A 16845-nucleotide genomic window follows, 5' to 3' on the forward strand; every position below is an offset into this window, starting at 1 on the left:
TCAAGTTTTATTGATTGATTTTCGTTTCCAAAGAGAGGGATTTACGCTGCCCTTCTTGCCCAGTAACGCCACGAGTACACGTTGGTCGTTTTCATGAGAGTTCAGAAACCGAGGTTTTTGTCAGATGAAATGATTGTAACGTAAAATGTTCTCGTGTTTCTTTCATGTGGAGCCTATAGAGCCTAGGACACAATGGAGGAATTAACTTTTTGTTGAAAAATTAAGTGGACATTTTTGTTGGCCAAAAACGACACAGGTGAATTTGTTTTCGTGACATGTTCTCATTTTCCTTTCATATACAGCCTACAGAGCCTAGACACAATGGAGTAATTCACTTTTTATTGAAAAATGAAGTGAAAACATTTAATCCAAAAACGACACAGGTTAGTATGTAGATTTTTTCGGGTGAATTTTTTTTTATCGTGATTTCATTTTCGTTTCATAGACAGCCTACAAAGCCTATGCACAATGGAAGAATTCACTTTTTATTGAAAAAGTAAGTGAAAAAAAATCTAGACAAAATAGACAGTATTCTGTCGATTTTTTGGGGTTATTTTTTATCGTGATATATTTTATTTTTATTTTCATATACAGCCTACAGAGCCTAGACACAATGGAGTAATTCATTTTTTATTGAAAAATTACGTGAAAAAATTCCGGACAAAAACGTCAGAGGTTTGTATGTCGATTTTTTCAGGTGAATTTTTTTTTATCGTGATATGTTCTCATTTTCCTTTCATATACAACATACAGAACCTAGGCACAATGGAATTATTAACTTTTTATTGAATAAGAAAGTGAAAAAATTCTAAACAAAAAAGAGACAGTATTGTGTCGATTTTTTGGGGGATATTTTTTATCGTGATATATTTTAATTTTCTTTTCATATGCAGCCTGCAGAGCCTAGACACAATAGAGTAATTAACTTTTGATTGAAAAATGAAGTGAAAAAATTTCGGACAAAAACGACAGAAGTTTGTATGTCGATTTTTTAAGTGAATTTTTTTATTGTGATATGTTCTCATTTTCCTTTAATATACAGCCTTACAGAGCCTAGACACCATTAAGGAATTCACATTTTAATGAAAAATGAAGTGAAAATTTTCAGCCAAAAACGACACAGGTTAGTATGTCGATTTTTTTCAGGTGAATTTTTTTTATCATGACATGTTCTAATTTTCCTTTCATATACTACATCCAGAGCCTAGGCACAATGGAATAATAAACTTTTTATTGAAAAATAAAGTGAACAAAAACTTTGGCCAAAAACGACAGAGGTTTGTATGTCGACTTTTTCCAGGTGAATTTTTTTATTGTGATATGTTCTTATTTTCTTTTCATATACAGCCTACAAAGCCTATACACAATGGAGGAATTCACTTTTTATTGAAAAATAGAGTGAACAAATTCTGGCCAAAAACGACACAGGTTTGTATGTCGATTTTTTCCGGATGAATTTTTATCATGATGACACGTTCTCATTTTCCTTTCATATACAGCCTTACAGAACCTAGACACCATGGAGGAATTCACATTTTATTGAAAAATGAAGTGACATTTTTCAGCCAAAAACGACACAGGTTTTTATCATGACATGTTCTAATTTTCCTTTCATATACTACATCCAGAGCCTAGGCACAATGGAATAATTAACTTTTTATTGAAAAATAAAGTTAAAAAATTTTTGGCCAAAAACGACAGGTTTGTATGTCGACTTTTTTCAGGTGAATTTTTTTATTGTGATATGTTCTCATTTTCTTTTCATATACAGCCTACAGAGCCTATACACAATGGAGTAATTCACTTTTTATTGAAAAATAGAGTGAACAAATTCTGGCCAAAAACGACAGAGGTTTGTATTGTCGATTTTTTCCGGATGAAATTTTTTCATGATGACACGTTCTCATTTTCCTTTCATATACAGCCTACAGAGCCTAGACACAATGGAGTAATTCACTTTTTATTGAACAATAAAGTGAGAAAATTCTGGCCAAAAACGACAGAGGGTTGTATGTCGATTTTTTCAGGTGAATTTTTTTTTTTATTCTGATATGTTCTCATTTTCCTTTCATATACAGCCTACAGAGCGTAGACACAATGAGGAATTCACTTTTTATTGAAAAATAAAGTGAAAAAATTCCGGACAAAACGATGGAGATTTGTATGTGGATTTTTTCAGGTTAATTTTTTCGTGATATGTTCTCATTTTCCTTTAATATACAGCATACAGAGCCTAGACACAATGGAATAATAAACTTTTTATTGAAAAATAAAGTGAAAAAAATTCTGGCCAAAAGCGACATTGGTTTGCATGTCGATTTTTTCCGGAAGAAATTTTTTCATGATGACACGTTCTCATTTTCCTTTTATATACAGCCTTACAGAGCCTAGACACAATGGAGTAATTAACTTTTTATTGAAAATAAAGTGAAAAAATTCCGGACAAAAACGACGGAGGTTTGTATGTCGATTTTTTCAGGTTAACTTTTTTTGTGATATGTTCTAATTTACCCTTAATATACAGCATACAGAGCCTAGACACAATGGAGGAATTCAGTTTTTATTGAAAAATGAACTGAAAAAATTCCAGCCAAAAACGATACAGGTTAGAAGACCGAATTTTTTTTAAGTGATTTTTTTATTGTGATATGTTCTCATTTTCCTCTTATATACAGCCTACAGAGCCTAGACACAATGGAGTAATTCACTTTTTTATTGAAAAATAAAGTTAAATAATTCCAGACAAAAACGACGGAGGTTTGTATGTCGATTTTTTCAGGTTAATTATTTTTGTGATATGTTCTCATTTTCCTTCAATATACAGGATACAGAGCCTAGACACAATGGAGGAATTCATTTTTTATTGAAAAATAAAGTGAACAAATTCTGGCCAAAAACGACACAGGTTTGTATGTCGATTTTTTTCGGGTGAATTTTTTTCATGATGACATGTTCTAATTTTCCTTTCATATACAGTCTTACAGAGCCTAGACACAATGGAGGAATTCACTTTTTATTGAAAAATAAAGTGAACAAATTCTGGCCAAACACGACAAAGGTTTGTATTGTCGATTTTTTCCGGATGAAAATTTTTCATGATGACACGTTCTCATTTTCCTTTCATATACAGCCTTACAGAGCCTAGACACAATGGAGGAATTCACTTTTTATTGAAAAATGAAGTGAAAATTTTCAGCCATAAACGACACAGGTTAGTATGTCGATTATTTTCAGGTGAATTTTTTTTTTATCATGACATGTTCTAATTTTCCTTTCATATACTACATCCAGAGCCTAGGTACAATGGAATAATTCACTTTTTATTGAAAAATAAAGTGAAAAAAATTCTGGCCAAAAACGACACAGGTTTGTATGTCGATTTTTTCCGGATGAAATTTTTTCATGATGACACGTTCTCATTTTCCTTTTATTTACAGCCTTACAGAGCCTAGACACAATGGAGGAATTCACTTTTTATTGAAAAATAAAGTGAACAAATTCTGGCCAAAACGACACAGGTTTGTATGTCGATTTTTTCCGGATGAAATTTTTTCATGATGACACGTTCTCATTTTCCTTTCATATACAGCCTACAGAGCCTAGACACCATGGAGGAATTCACTTTTTATTGAAAAATGAAGTGAAAATTTTCAGCCAAAAACGACACAGGTTAGTATGTCGATTTTTTTCAGGAGAATTTTTTTATCATGACATGTTCTAATTTTCCTTTACTATACAGCCATACAGAGCCTAGACACAATGGAGGAATTCACTTTTTATTGAACAATAAAGTGAGATAATTCTAGCCAAAAACGATACAGGTTAGAAGACCGAATTTTTTTTAAGTGATTTTTTTATTGTGATATGTTCTCATTTTCCTCTTATATACAGCCTACAGAGCCTAGACACAATGGAGTAATTCACTTTTTTATTGAAAAATAAAGTTAAATAATTCCAGACAAAAACGACGGAGGTTTGTATGTCGATTTTTTCAGGTTAATTATTTTTGTGATATGTTCTCATTTTCCTTCAATATACAGGATACAGAGCCTAGACACAATGGAGGAATTCATTTTTTATTGAAAAATAAAGTGAACAAATTCTGGCCAAAAACGACACAGGTTTGTATGTCGATTTTTTTCGGGTGAATTTTTTTCATGATGACACGTTCTCATTTTCCTTTCATATACAGCCTTACAGAGCCTAGACACAATGGAGGAATTCACTTTTTATTGAAAAATAAAGTGAACAAATTCTGGCCAAACACGACAAAGGTTTGTATTGTCGATTTTTTCCGGATGAAAATTTTTCATGATGACACGTTCTCATTTTCCTTTCATATACAGCCTTACAGAGCCTAGACACAATGGAGGAATTCACTTTTTATTGAAAAATGAAGTGAAAATTTTCAGCCATAAACGACACAGGTTAGTATGTCGATTATTTTCAGGTGAATTTTTTTTTTATCATGACATGTTCTAATTTTCCTTTCATATACTACATCCAGAGCCTAGGTACAATGGAATAATTCACTTTTTATTGAAAAATAAAGTGAAAAAAATTCTGGCCAAAAACGACACAGGTTTGTATGTCGATTTTTTCCGGATGAAATTTTTTCATGATGACACGTTCTCATTTTCCTTTTATTTACAGCCTTACAGAGCCTAGACACAATGGAGGAATTCACTTTTTATTGAAAAATAAAGTGAACAAATTCTGGCCAAAAACGACACAGGTTTGTATGTCGATTTTTTCCGGATGAAATTTTTTCATGATGACACGTTCTCATTTTCCTTTCATATACAGCCTACAGAGCCTAGACACCATGGAGGAATTCACTTTTTATTGAAAAATGAAGTGAAAATTTTCAGCCAAAAACGACACAGGTTAGTATGTCGATTTTTTTCAGGAGAATTTTTTTATCATGACATGTTCTAATTTTCCTTTACTATACAGCCATACAGAGCCTAGACACAATGGAGGAATTCACTTTTTATTGAACAATAAAGTGAGATAATTCTAGCCAAAAACGATACAGGTTAGAAGACCGAATTTTTTTTAAGTGATTTTTTTATTGTGATATGTTCTCATTTTCCTCTTATATACAGCCTACAGAGCCTAGACACAATGGAGTAATTCACTTTTTTATTGAAAAATAAAGTTAAATAATTCCAGACAAAAACGACGGAGGTTTGTATGTCGATTTTTTCAGGTTAATTATTTTTGTGATATGTTCTCATTTTCCTTCAATATACAGGATACAGAGCCTAGACACAATGGAGGAATTCATTTTTTATTGAAAAATAAAGTGAACAAATTCTGGCCAAAAACGACACAGGTTTGTATGTCGATTTTTTTCGGGTGAATTTTTTTCATGATGACACGTTCTCATTTTCCTTTCATATACAGCCTTACAGAGCCTAGACACAATGGAGGAATTCACTTTTTATTGAAAAATAAAGTGAACAAATTCTGGCCAAACACGACAAAGGTTTGTATTGTCGATTTTTTCCGGATGAAAATTTTTCATGATGACACGTTCTCATTTTCCTTTCATATACAGCCTTACAGAGCCTAGACACAATGGAGGAATTCACTTTTTATTGAAAAATGAAGTGAAAATTTTCAGCCATAAACGACACAGGTTAGTATGTCGATTATTTTCAGGTGAATTTTTTTTTTATCATGACATGTTCTAATTTTCCTTTCATATACTACATCCAGAGCCTAGGTACAATGGAATAATTCACTTTTTATTGAAAAATAAAGTGAAAAAAATTCTGGCCAAAAACGACACAGGTTTGTATGTCGATTTTTTCCGGATGAAATTTTTTCATGATGACACGTTCTCATTTTCCTTTTATTTACAGCCTTACAGAGCCTAGACACAATGGAGGAATTCACTTTTTATTGAAAAATAAAGTGAACAAATTCTGGCCAAAAACGACACAGGTTTGTATGTCGATTTTTTCCGGATGAAATTTTTTCATGATGACACGTTCTCATTTTCCTTTCATATACAGCCTACAGAGCCTAGACACCATGGAGGAATTCACTTTTTATTGAAAAATGAAGTGAAAATTTTCAGCCAAAAACGACACAGGTTAGTATGTCGATTTTTTTCAGGAGAATTTTTTTATCATGACATGTTCTAATTTTCCTTTACTATACAGCCATACAGAGCCTAGACACAATGGAGGAATTCACTTTTTATTGAACAATAAAGTGAGATAATTCTAGCCAAAAACGACTGAGGTTTGTATGTCGATTTTTTCAGGTGAATTTTTTTATTGTGATATGTTCTCATTTTCCTGTAATATACAGCATACAGAGCCTAGACGCAATGGAGGAATTCACTTTTTATTGAAAAATAAAGTGAACAAATTTTGGCCAAAAACGACAGAGGTTTGTATGTCGACTTTTTTCAGGTGAATTTTTTATATTGTGATATGTTCTCATTTTCTTTTCATATACAGCCTACAGAGCCTATACACAATGGAGGAATTCACTTTTTATTGAAAAATAAAGTGAACAAATTCTGGCCAAAAACGACGCAGGTTTGTATGTCGATTTTTTCCGGATGAAATTTTTTCATGATGACATGTTCTCATTTTTCTGTCATATACAGCCTTACAGAGCCTAGACACAAATGGAGGAATTCACTTTTTATTGAAAAATGAAGTGAAAATTTTCAGCCAAAAACGACACAGGTTAGTATGTGGATTTTTTTCAGGTGAATTTTTTTTATCATGACATGTTCTAATTTTCCTTTCATATACAGCCTTACAGAGCCTAGACACAATGGAGGAATTCACTTTTTATTGAAAAATAAAGTGAACAAATTCTGGCCAAACACGACAAAGGTTTGTATTGTCGATTTTTTCCGGATGAAAATTTTTCATGATGACACGTTCTCATTTTCCTTTCATATACAGCCTACAGAGCCTAGACACAATGGAGGAATTGACTTTTTATTGAAAAATGAAGTGAAAATTTTCAGCCAAAACGACACAGGTTAGTATGTCGATTTTTTTCAGGTGAAGTTTTTTTTTTATCATGACATGTTCTAATTTTCCTTTCATATACTACATCCAGAGCCTAGGCACAATGGAATAATTAACTTTTTATTGAAAAATAAAGTGAAAAAATTTCTGGCCAAAAACGACAGAGGTTTGTATGTCGATTTTTTCCGGATGATTTTTTTTCATGATGACACGTTCTCATTTTCCTTTCATATACAGCCTACAGAGCCTAGACACAATGGAGTAATTCACTTTTTATTGAACAATAAAGTGAGAAAATGATGGCCAAAAACGACAGAGGTTTGTATGTCGATTTTTTTAAGTGAATTTTTTATTGTGATATGTTCTCATTTTCCTTTCATATACAACCTACAGAGCGTAGACCCAATGGAGTAATTCACTTCTTATTGAAAAATAAAGTGAAAAAATTCTGGCCAAAAACGACGGAGGTTTGAATGTCGGTTTTTTTCGGGTGAGTTTTTTTATCCTGATGTTTTAATTTTCCTTTCACATACAGCCTACAGAGCCTAGACACAATGGAGGAATTCACTTTTCATTGAAAAATGAAGTGAAATTTTTCAGCCAAAAACGACACAGGTTAGTATGTCGATTTTTTTCCGGATGAAATTTTTTCACGATGACACGTTCTCATTTTCCTTTTGTTTACAGCCTTACAGAGCCTAGACACAATGGAGTAATTGACTTTTTTTATTGAAGAATAAAGTGAAAAAATTCCGGACAAAAACGACGGAGGATTGTATGTCGATTTTTTCAGGTTAACTTTTTATTGTGATATGTTCTCATTTTCCTTTAATATACAGCCATACAGAGCCTAGACACAATGGAGGAATTCACTTTTTATTGAAAAATGAAGTGAAAACATTTCGGACAAAAACGACAGAGCTTTGTATGTCGATTTTTTTAAGTGAATTTATTTTTTATCGTGATATGTTCTCATTTTCCTTTAATGTACAGCATACAGAGCCTAGACACAATGGAGGAATTCACTTTTTATTGAAAAATAAAGTGAACAAATTCTGGCCAAAAACGACACAGGTTTGTATGTCGATTTTTTCCGGATGAAATTTTTTCATGATGACACGTTCTCATTTTCCTTTCATATACAGCCTTACAGAGCCTAGGCACAATGGAATAATTAACTTTTTATTGAAAAATAAATTGAAAAAAATTCTGGCCGAAAACGACACAGGTTTGTATGTCGATTTTTTTCGGGTGATTTTTTTTATCATGACATGCTCTAATTTTCCTTTCATATACAACATACAGTGCCTAGGCACAATGGAATAATTAACTTTTTATTGAATAAGAAAGTGAAACAATCTAGACAAAAAATACAGTATTTTGTCGATTTTTTTGGGGTTATTTTTTTATCGTAATTCTGGCCAAAAATTCAGGCCAAAAACGACAAAGGTTTGTATGTCGACTTTTTCAGGTGAATTTTTTTATTGTGATATGTTCTCATTTTCCTTTCATATACAGCCTACAGAGCCTAGACACAATGGAGTAATTCACTTTTTATTGAAGAATGAAGTGAAAATTTTCAGCCAAAAACGACACAGGTTTGTATGTCGATTTTTTTCAGGTGAATTTTTTTTCATCATGACATGTTCTAATTTTCCTTTCATATACTACATCCAGAGCCTAGGCACAATGGAATAATTAACTTTTCATTGAAAAATAAAGTGAAAACATTTCTGGCCAAAAACGACACAGGTTTGTATGTCGATTTTTTTCGGGTGATTTTTTTTAATCATGACATGTTCTAATTTTCCTTTCATATACAACATACAGAGCCTAGGCACAATGGAATAATTAACTTTTTATTGAATAAGAAAGTGAAAAAATCTAGACAAAAAAGACAGTATTTTGTCGATTTTTTGGGGGTTATTTTTTATCGTGATATATTTTTATTTTATTTTCATATGCAGCCTACAGAGCCTAGGCACAATGGAGTAATTAACGTTTTATTGAAAAATTAAGTGAAAAAATTCTGGCCAAAAACGACAGAGGTTTGTATGTCGATTTTTTTAAGTGAATTTTTTTATTGTGATATGTTCTCATTTTCCTTTCATATACAGCCTACAGAGCGTAGAACCAATGGAGTAATTCACTTCTTATTGAAAAATAAAGTGAAAAAATTCTGGCCAAAAACGACAGACGTTTGAATGTCGATTTTTTTCGGGTGAGTTTTTTTTTATCCTGTTATTTTAATTTTCCTTTCACATACAGCCTCCAGAGCCTAGACACAATGGAGGAATTCACTTTTTATTGAAAAATGAAGTGAAAAAATTTCAGACAAAAACGACACAGGTTAGTATGTCGATTTTTTCCAGATGAAATTTTTTCATGGTGACACGTTCTCATTTTCCTTTTATATACAGCGTTACAGAGCCTAGACACAATGGAGTAATTAACCTTTTTATTGAAAAATAAAGTGAAAAAATTCCAGACAAAAACGACGGAGGTTTTTATGTCGATTTTTTCAGGTTAACTTTTTTTGTGATATGTTCTAATTTTCCCTTAATATACAGCATACAGAGCCGAGACACAATGGAGGAATTAAGTTTTTATTGAAAAATGAACTGAAAAAATTCCAGCCAAAAACGATACAGGTTAGAAGACCGAATTTTTAAGTGATTTTTTATTGTCATATGTTCTCATTTTCCTTTTAATATACAGCATACAGAGCCTAGACACAATGGAGGAATTTACTTTTTATTGAAAAATAAAGTGAACAAATTCTGGCCAAAAACGACACAGGTTTGTATGTCGATTTTTTCGGGTGAATTTTTTTCATGATGACACGTTCTCATTTTCCTTTCATATACAGCCTACAGAGCCTAGACACCATGGAGGAATTCACTTTTTATTGAAAAATGAAGTGAAAATTTTCAGCCCAAAACGACACAGGTAAGTATGTCGATTTTTTTCAGGTGAATTTTTTATCACCATGACATGTTCTAATTTTTATTTCACATACTACATCCAGAGCCTAGGCACAATGGAATAATTAACTTTTTATTGAAAAATAAAGTGAAAAAAATTCTGGCCAAAAACGACATAGGTTTGTATGTCGACTTTTTTCTGGATGAAATTTTTCCATGACGACACGTTCTGATTTTCCTTTTATTTACAGCTTACAGATCCTAGACACAATGGAGGAATTCACTTTTTATTGAAAAATAGAGTGAACAAATTCTGGCCAAAAACGACGCAGGTTTGTACGTCGATTTTTTCCAGATGAAATTTTTTCATGATGACACGTTCTCATTTTCCTTTCATATACAGCCTTACAGAGCCTAGACACAATGGAGGAATTCACTTTTTATTTAACAATAAAGTGAGAAAATTCTGGCCAGAAACGACAGGGGTTTGTATGTCGATTTTTTCAGGTTAACTTTTTTTGTGATATCTTCTAATTTTCCCTTAATATACAGCATACAGAGACTAGACACAATGGAGGAATTAAGTTTTTATTGAAAAATGAACTGAAAAAATTCCAGCCAAAAACGATACAGGTTAGAAGACCGAATTTTTTTAAGTGATTTTTTTAATTGTGATATGTTCTCATTTTCCTTTTATATACAGCCTACAGAGCCTAGACACAATGGAGTAATTCACTTTTTTATTGAAAAATAAAGTGAAATAATTCCGGACAACAACGACGGAGGTTTGTACGTCGATTTTTTCAGGTTATTTATTTTTGTGACATGTTCTCATTTTCCTTTAATATACAGGTTACAGAGCCTAGACACATTGGAAGAATTCACTTTTTATTGAAAAATAAAGTGAACAAATTCTGGCCAAAAACGACACAGGTTTGTATGTCGATTTTTTTCGGGTGAATTTTTTTCATGATGACACGTTCTCATTTTCCTTTCATATACAGCCTACAGAGCCTAGATACAATGGAGGAATTCACTTTTTATTGAAAAATGAAGTGAAAATTTTCAGCCAAAAACGACACAGGTTAGTATGTCGATTATTTTCAGGTGAATTTTTTTTTTTATCATGACATGTTCTAATTTTCCTTTCATATACTACATCCAGAGCCTAGGCACAATGGAAAAATGAACTTTTTATTGAAAAATAAAGTGAAGAAAATTCTGGCCAAAAACGACATAGGTTTGTATGTCGATTTTTTCCGGATGAAATTTTTTCATGATGACACGTTCTCATTTTCCTTTCATATACAGCCTTACAGAGCCTCGACACAATGGAGTAATTGACTTTTTTTATTGAAGAATATAGTGAAAGAATTCCGGACAAAAACGACGGAGGTTTGTATGTCGATTTTTTCTGGTTAATTTTTTATTGTGATATGTTCTCATTTTCCTTTAATATACAGCCATACAGAGCCTAGACACAATGGAGGAATTCACTTTTTATTGAAAAATGAAGTGAAAAATTTCAGCCAAAAACGACACAGGTTAGTATGTCGATTTTTTACAGATGAATTTTTTTTATCATGACATGTTCTAATTTTCCTTTAATATACAGCCATACAGAGCCTAGACACAATGGAGGAATTCACTTTTTATTGAACAATAAAGTGAGAAAATTCTGGCCAAAAACGACAGAGGTTGTATGTCGATTTTTTCAGGTGAATTTTTTTATTTTGATATGTTCTCATTTTCCTGTAATATACACCATACAGATCCTACACGCAATGGAGGAATTCACTTTTTATTGAAAAATAAAGTGAGAAAATTTAAGCAAAAAAGACAGGTTAGTATGTCGATTTTTTTCAGGTGAATTTTTTTTATCATGACATGTTCTAATTTTCCTTTAATATACAGCCATACAGAGCCTAGACACAATGGAGGAATTCACTTTTTATTGAACAATAAAGTGAGAAAATTCTGGCCAAAAACGACAGAGGTTGTATGTCGATTTTTTTCAGGTGAATTTTTTTATTTTGATATGTTCTCATTTTCCTGTAATATACAGCATACAGATCCTACACGCAATGGAGGAATTCACTTTTTATTGAACAATAAAGTGAGAAAATTCTGGCCAAAAACGACAGAGGTTGTATGTTGATTTTTTTCGGGTGAATTTTTTTTATCATGATATGTTCTCATTTTCCTTTCATATACAACATACAGAACCTAGGCACAATGGAATTATTAACTTTTTTTTGAATAAGAAAGTGAAACAATTCTAGACAAAATAGACAGTATTCTGTAGATTATTTTGGAGTTCTTTTTTATCGTGATATATTTTAATTTTCTTTTCATATGCAGCCTACAGAACCTAGACACAATGGAGAAATTAACTTTTTATTGAAAAATGAAGTGAAATTTCGGACAAAAACGACAGAGGTTTGTACGTCGATTTTTTTAAGTGATTTTTTTTATTGTGATATGTTCTCATTTTCCTTTTAATATACAGCATACAGAGCCTAGACACAATGGTGGAATTCACTTTTTATTGAAAAATAAAGTGAACAAATTCTGCCCAAAAACGACGTAGGTTTGTATGTCGATTTTTTGCGGATGAAATTTTTTCATGATGACACGTTCTCATTTTCCTTTCATATACAGCCTACAGAGCCTAGACACCATGGAGGAGTTCACTTTTTATTGAAAAATGAAGTGAAATTTTTCAGCCGAAAACGACACAGGTTAGTATGTCGATTAATTTCAGGTGAATTTTTTTCCATCATGACATGTTCTAATTTTCCTTTCATATACAGCCTACAGAGCCTAGACACAATGGAGTAATTCACTTTTTATTGAACAATAAAGTGAGAAAATTATGGCCAAAAACGACAGAGGTTTGTATGTCGATTTTTTAAGGTTAATTTTTTTATTGTGATATGTTCCCGTTTTCCTTTCATATACAGCCTACAGAGCGTAGACCCAATGGCGTAATTCACCTCTTATTGAAAAATGAAGTGAAAAATTTCAGCCAAAAACGACAGAGGTTTGAATATCGATTTTTTCCGGGTGAGTTTTTTTTGTATTGTGATGTTTTAATTTTCCTTTCACATACAGCCTACAGAGCCTAGACACAATGGAGGAATTCAGTTTTTTTGAAAAATGAACTGAAAAAATTCCAGCCAAAAACGACAGAGGTTTGTATGTCGATTTTTTCCAGATGAAATTTTTTCATGATGACACGTTCTCATTTTCCTTTAATATACAGCCTACAGAGCCTAGACACAATGGAGGAATTCACTTTTTATTGAAAAATGAAGTGAAAAAATTCCGGACAAAAACGACAGAGGTTTGTATGTCGATTTTTTTAAGTGAATTTTTTTTTACGTGATATGTTCTCATTTTCCTTTAATATACAGCATACAGAGCCTAGACGCAATCGAGGAATTCACTTTTTATTGAAAAATAAAGTGAACAAATTCTGGCCAAAAACGACACAGGTTTGTATGTCGATTTTTTTCCGGATGATATTTTTTCATGATGACACGTTCTCATTTTCCTTTCATATACAGCCTTGCAGAGCCTAGACACAATGGAGAAATTCACTTTTTATTGAAAAATGAAATGAAAATTTTCAGCCAAAAACGACACAGGTAAGTATGTTGATTTTTTTAAGGTGAATTTTTTTATCATGACATGTTCTAATTTTCCTTTCATATACTACATCCAGAGCCTAGGCACAATGGAATAATTAACTTTTTGTTGAAAAATAAAGTGAAAAAATTTTTGCCCAAAAACGAAAAAGATTTGTACGTCGACTTTTTTCAGGTGAATTTTTTTTATTGTGAAATGTTCTCATTTTCTTTTCATATACAGCCTACAGAGCCTAGACACAATGGAGGAATTCACTTTTTATTGAAAAATAGAGTGAACAAATTCTGGCCAAAAACGACACAGGTTTGTATGTCGATTTTTTCCGGATTAAATTTTTTCATGATGACTCGTTCTCATTTTCCTTTTATATACAGCCTACAGAGCCTAGACACAATGGAGGAATTCACTTTTTATTGTAAAATAAAGTGAAAAAATTCCGGACAAAAACGACGGAGGTTTGTATGTCGATTTTTTCAGGTTTATTTTTTTATTGTGATATGTTCTCATTTTCCTTTAATATACAGCCATACAGAGCCTAGACACAATGGAGGAATTAACTTTTTATTGAAAAATAAAGTGAGAAAATTCTGGCGAAAAACGACGGAGGTTTGTATGTCGATTTTTTCAGGTGAATTTTTTTTATTATGATATGTTCTCATTCTCCTTTAATATACAGCACACAGAGCCTAGACACAATGGAGGAATTCACTTTTTATTGAACAATAAAGTGAGAAAATTCTGGCCAAAAACGACAGAGGTTTGTATGTCGATTTTTTTCAGGTGAATTTTTTATCGTGATATGTTCTCATTTTCCTGTAATATACAGCATACAGAGCCTAGACGCAATGGAGGAATTCACTTTTTATTGAAAAATAAAGTGAGAAAATTTCAGCCAAAAACGACACAGGTTAGTATGTTGATTTTTTTCAGGTGAATTTTTTTTATCATGACATGTTCTAATTTTCCTTTCATATACTACATCCAGAGCCTAGGCACAATGGAATAATTAACTTTTTGTTGAAAAATAAAGTGAAAATTTTTTTGCCCGAAAACGAAACAGATTTGTATGTCGACTTTTTTCAGGTGAATTTTTTTATTGTGAAATGTTCTCATTTTCTTTTCATATACAGCCTACAGAGCCTAGACACAATGGAGGAATTCACTTTTTATTGAAAAATAAAGTGAGAAAATTTCAGTCAAAAACGACACAGGTTAGTATGTTGATTTTTTTTGGGTGAATTTTTTTTATCATGATATGTTCTCATTTTCCTTTCATATACAACATACAGAACCTAGGCACAATGGAATTATTAACTTTTTATTGAATAAGAAAGTGAAACAATTCTAGACAAAATAGACAGTATTCTGTAGATTATTTTGGGGTTCTTTTTTATCGTGATATATTTTAATTTTCTTTTCATATGCAGCCTACAGAACCTAGACACAATGGAGTAATTAACTTTTTATTGAAAAATGAAGTGAAATTTCGGACAAAAACGACAGAGGTTTGTACGTCGATTTTTTTAAGTGATTTTTTTTATTGTGATATGTTCTCATTTTCCTTTTAATATACAGCATACAGAGCCTAGACACAATGGTGGAATTCACTTTTTATTGAAAAATAAAGTGAACAAATTCTGCCCAAAAACGACGTAGGTTTGTATGTCGATTTTTTGCGGATGAAATTTTTTCATGATGACACGTTCTCATTTTCCTTTCATATACAGCCTACAGAGCCTAGACACCATGGAGGAGTTCACTTTTTATTGAAAAATGAAGTGAAATTTTTCAGCCAAAAACGACACAGGTTAGTATGTCGATTAATTTCAGGTGAATTTTTTTCCATCATGACATGTTCTAATTTTCCTTTCATATACAGCCTACAGAGCCTAGACACAATGGAGTAATTCACTTTTTATTGAAAAATAAAGTGAGAAAATTCTGGCCAAAAACGACAGAGGTTTGTATGTCGATTTTTTAAGGTTAATTTTTTTATTGTGATATGTTCTCGTTTTCCTTTCATATACAGCCTACAGAGCGTAGACCCAATGGAGTAATTGACCTCTTATTGAAAAATGAAGTGAAAAATTTCAGCCAAAAACGACAGAGGTTTGAATATCGATTTTTTCCGGGTGAGTTTTTTTTGTATTGTGATGTTTTAATTTTCCTTTCACATACAGCCTACAGAGCCTAGACACAATGGAGGAATTCAGTTTTTTTGAAAAATGAACTGAAAAAATTCCAGCCAAAAACGACAGAGGTTTGTATGTCGATTTTTTCCAGATGAAATTTTTTCATGATGACACGTTCTCATTTTCCTTTAATATACAGCCTACAGAGCCTAGACACAATGGAGCAATTCACTTTTTATTGAAAAATGAAGTGAAAAAATTCTGGACAAAAACGACAGAGGTTTGTATGTCGATTTTTTTAAGTGCATTTTTTTTTACGTGATATGTTCTCATTTTCCTTTAATATACAGCATACAGAGCCTAGACGCAATCGAGGAATTCACTTTTTATTGAAAAATAAAGTGAACAAATTCTGGCCAAAAACGACACAGGTTTGTATGTCGATTTTTTTCCGGATGATATTTTTTCATGATGACACGTTCTCATTTTCCTTTCATATACAGCCTTGCAGAGCCTAGACACAATGGAGAAATTCACTTTTTATTGAAAAATGAAATGAAAATTTTCAGCCAAAAACGACACAGGTAAAGTATGTTGATTTTTTTTAGGTGAATTTTTTTTATCATGACATGTTCTAATTTTCCTTTCATATACTACATCCAGAGCCTAGGCACAATGGAATAATTAACTTTTTGTTGAAAAATAAAGTGAAAAAATTTTTGCCCAAAAACGAAAGAGATTTGTACGTCGACTTTTTTCAGGTGAATTTTTTTTATTGTGAAATGTTCTCATTTTCTTTTCATATACAGCCTACAGAGCCTAGACACAATGGAGGAATTCACTTTTTATTGAAAAATAGAGTGAACAAATTCTGGCCAAAAACGACACAGGTTTGTAAGTCGATTTTTTCCGGATTAATTTTTTTCATGATGACACGTTCTCATTTTCCTTTTATATACAGCCTTACAGAGCCTAGACACAATGGAGGAATTCACTTTTTATTGAACAATAAAGTGAGAAAATTCTGGCCATAAACGACAGAGGTTTGTATGTCGATTTTTTTCAGGTGAATTTTTTTATCGTGATATGTTCTCATTTTCCTGTAATATACAGCATACAGAGCCTAGACGCAAT

Source organism: Petromyzon marinus, chromosome 5 (assembly GCF_048934315.1).
Source record: "Petromyzon marinus isolate PM22_M1 ecotype Great Lakes invasive population chromosome 5, UKy_Petmar_22M1.pri1.0, whole genome shotgun sequence".
Taxonomy (NCBI): Eukaryota; Metazoa; Chordata; class Hyperoartia; order Petromyzontiformes; family Petromyzontidae; genus Petromyzon; species Petromyzon marinus.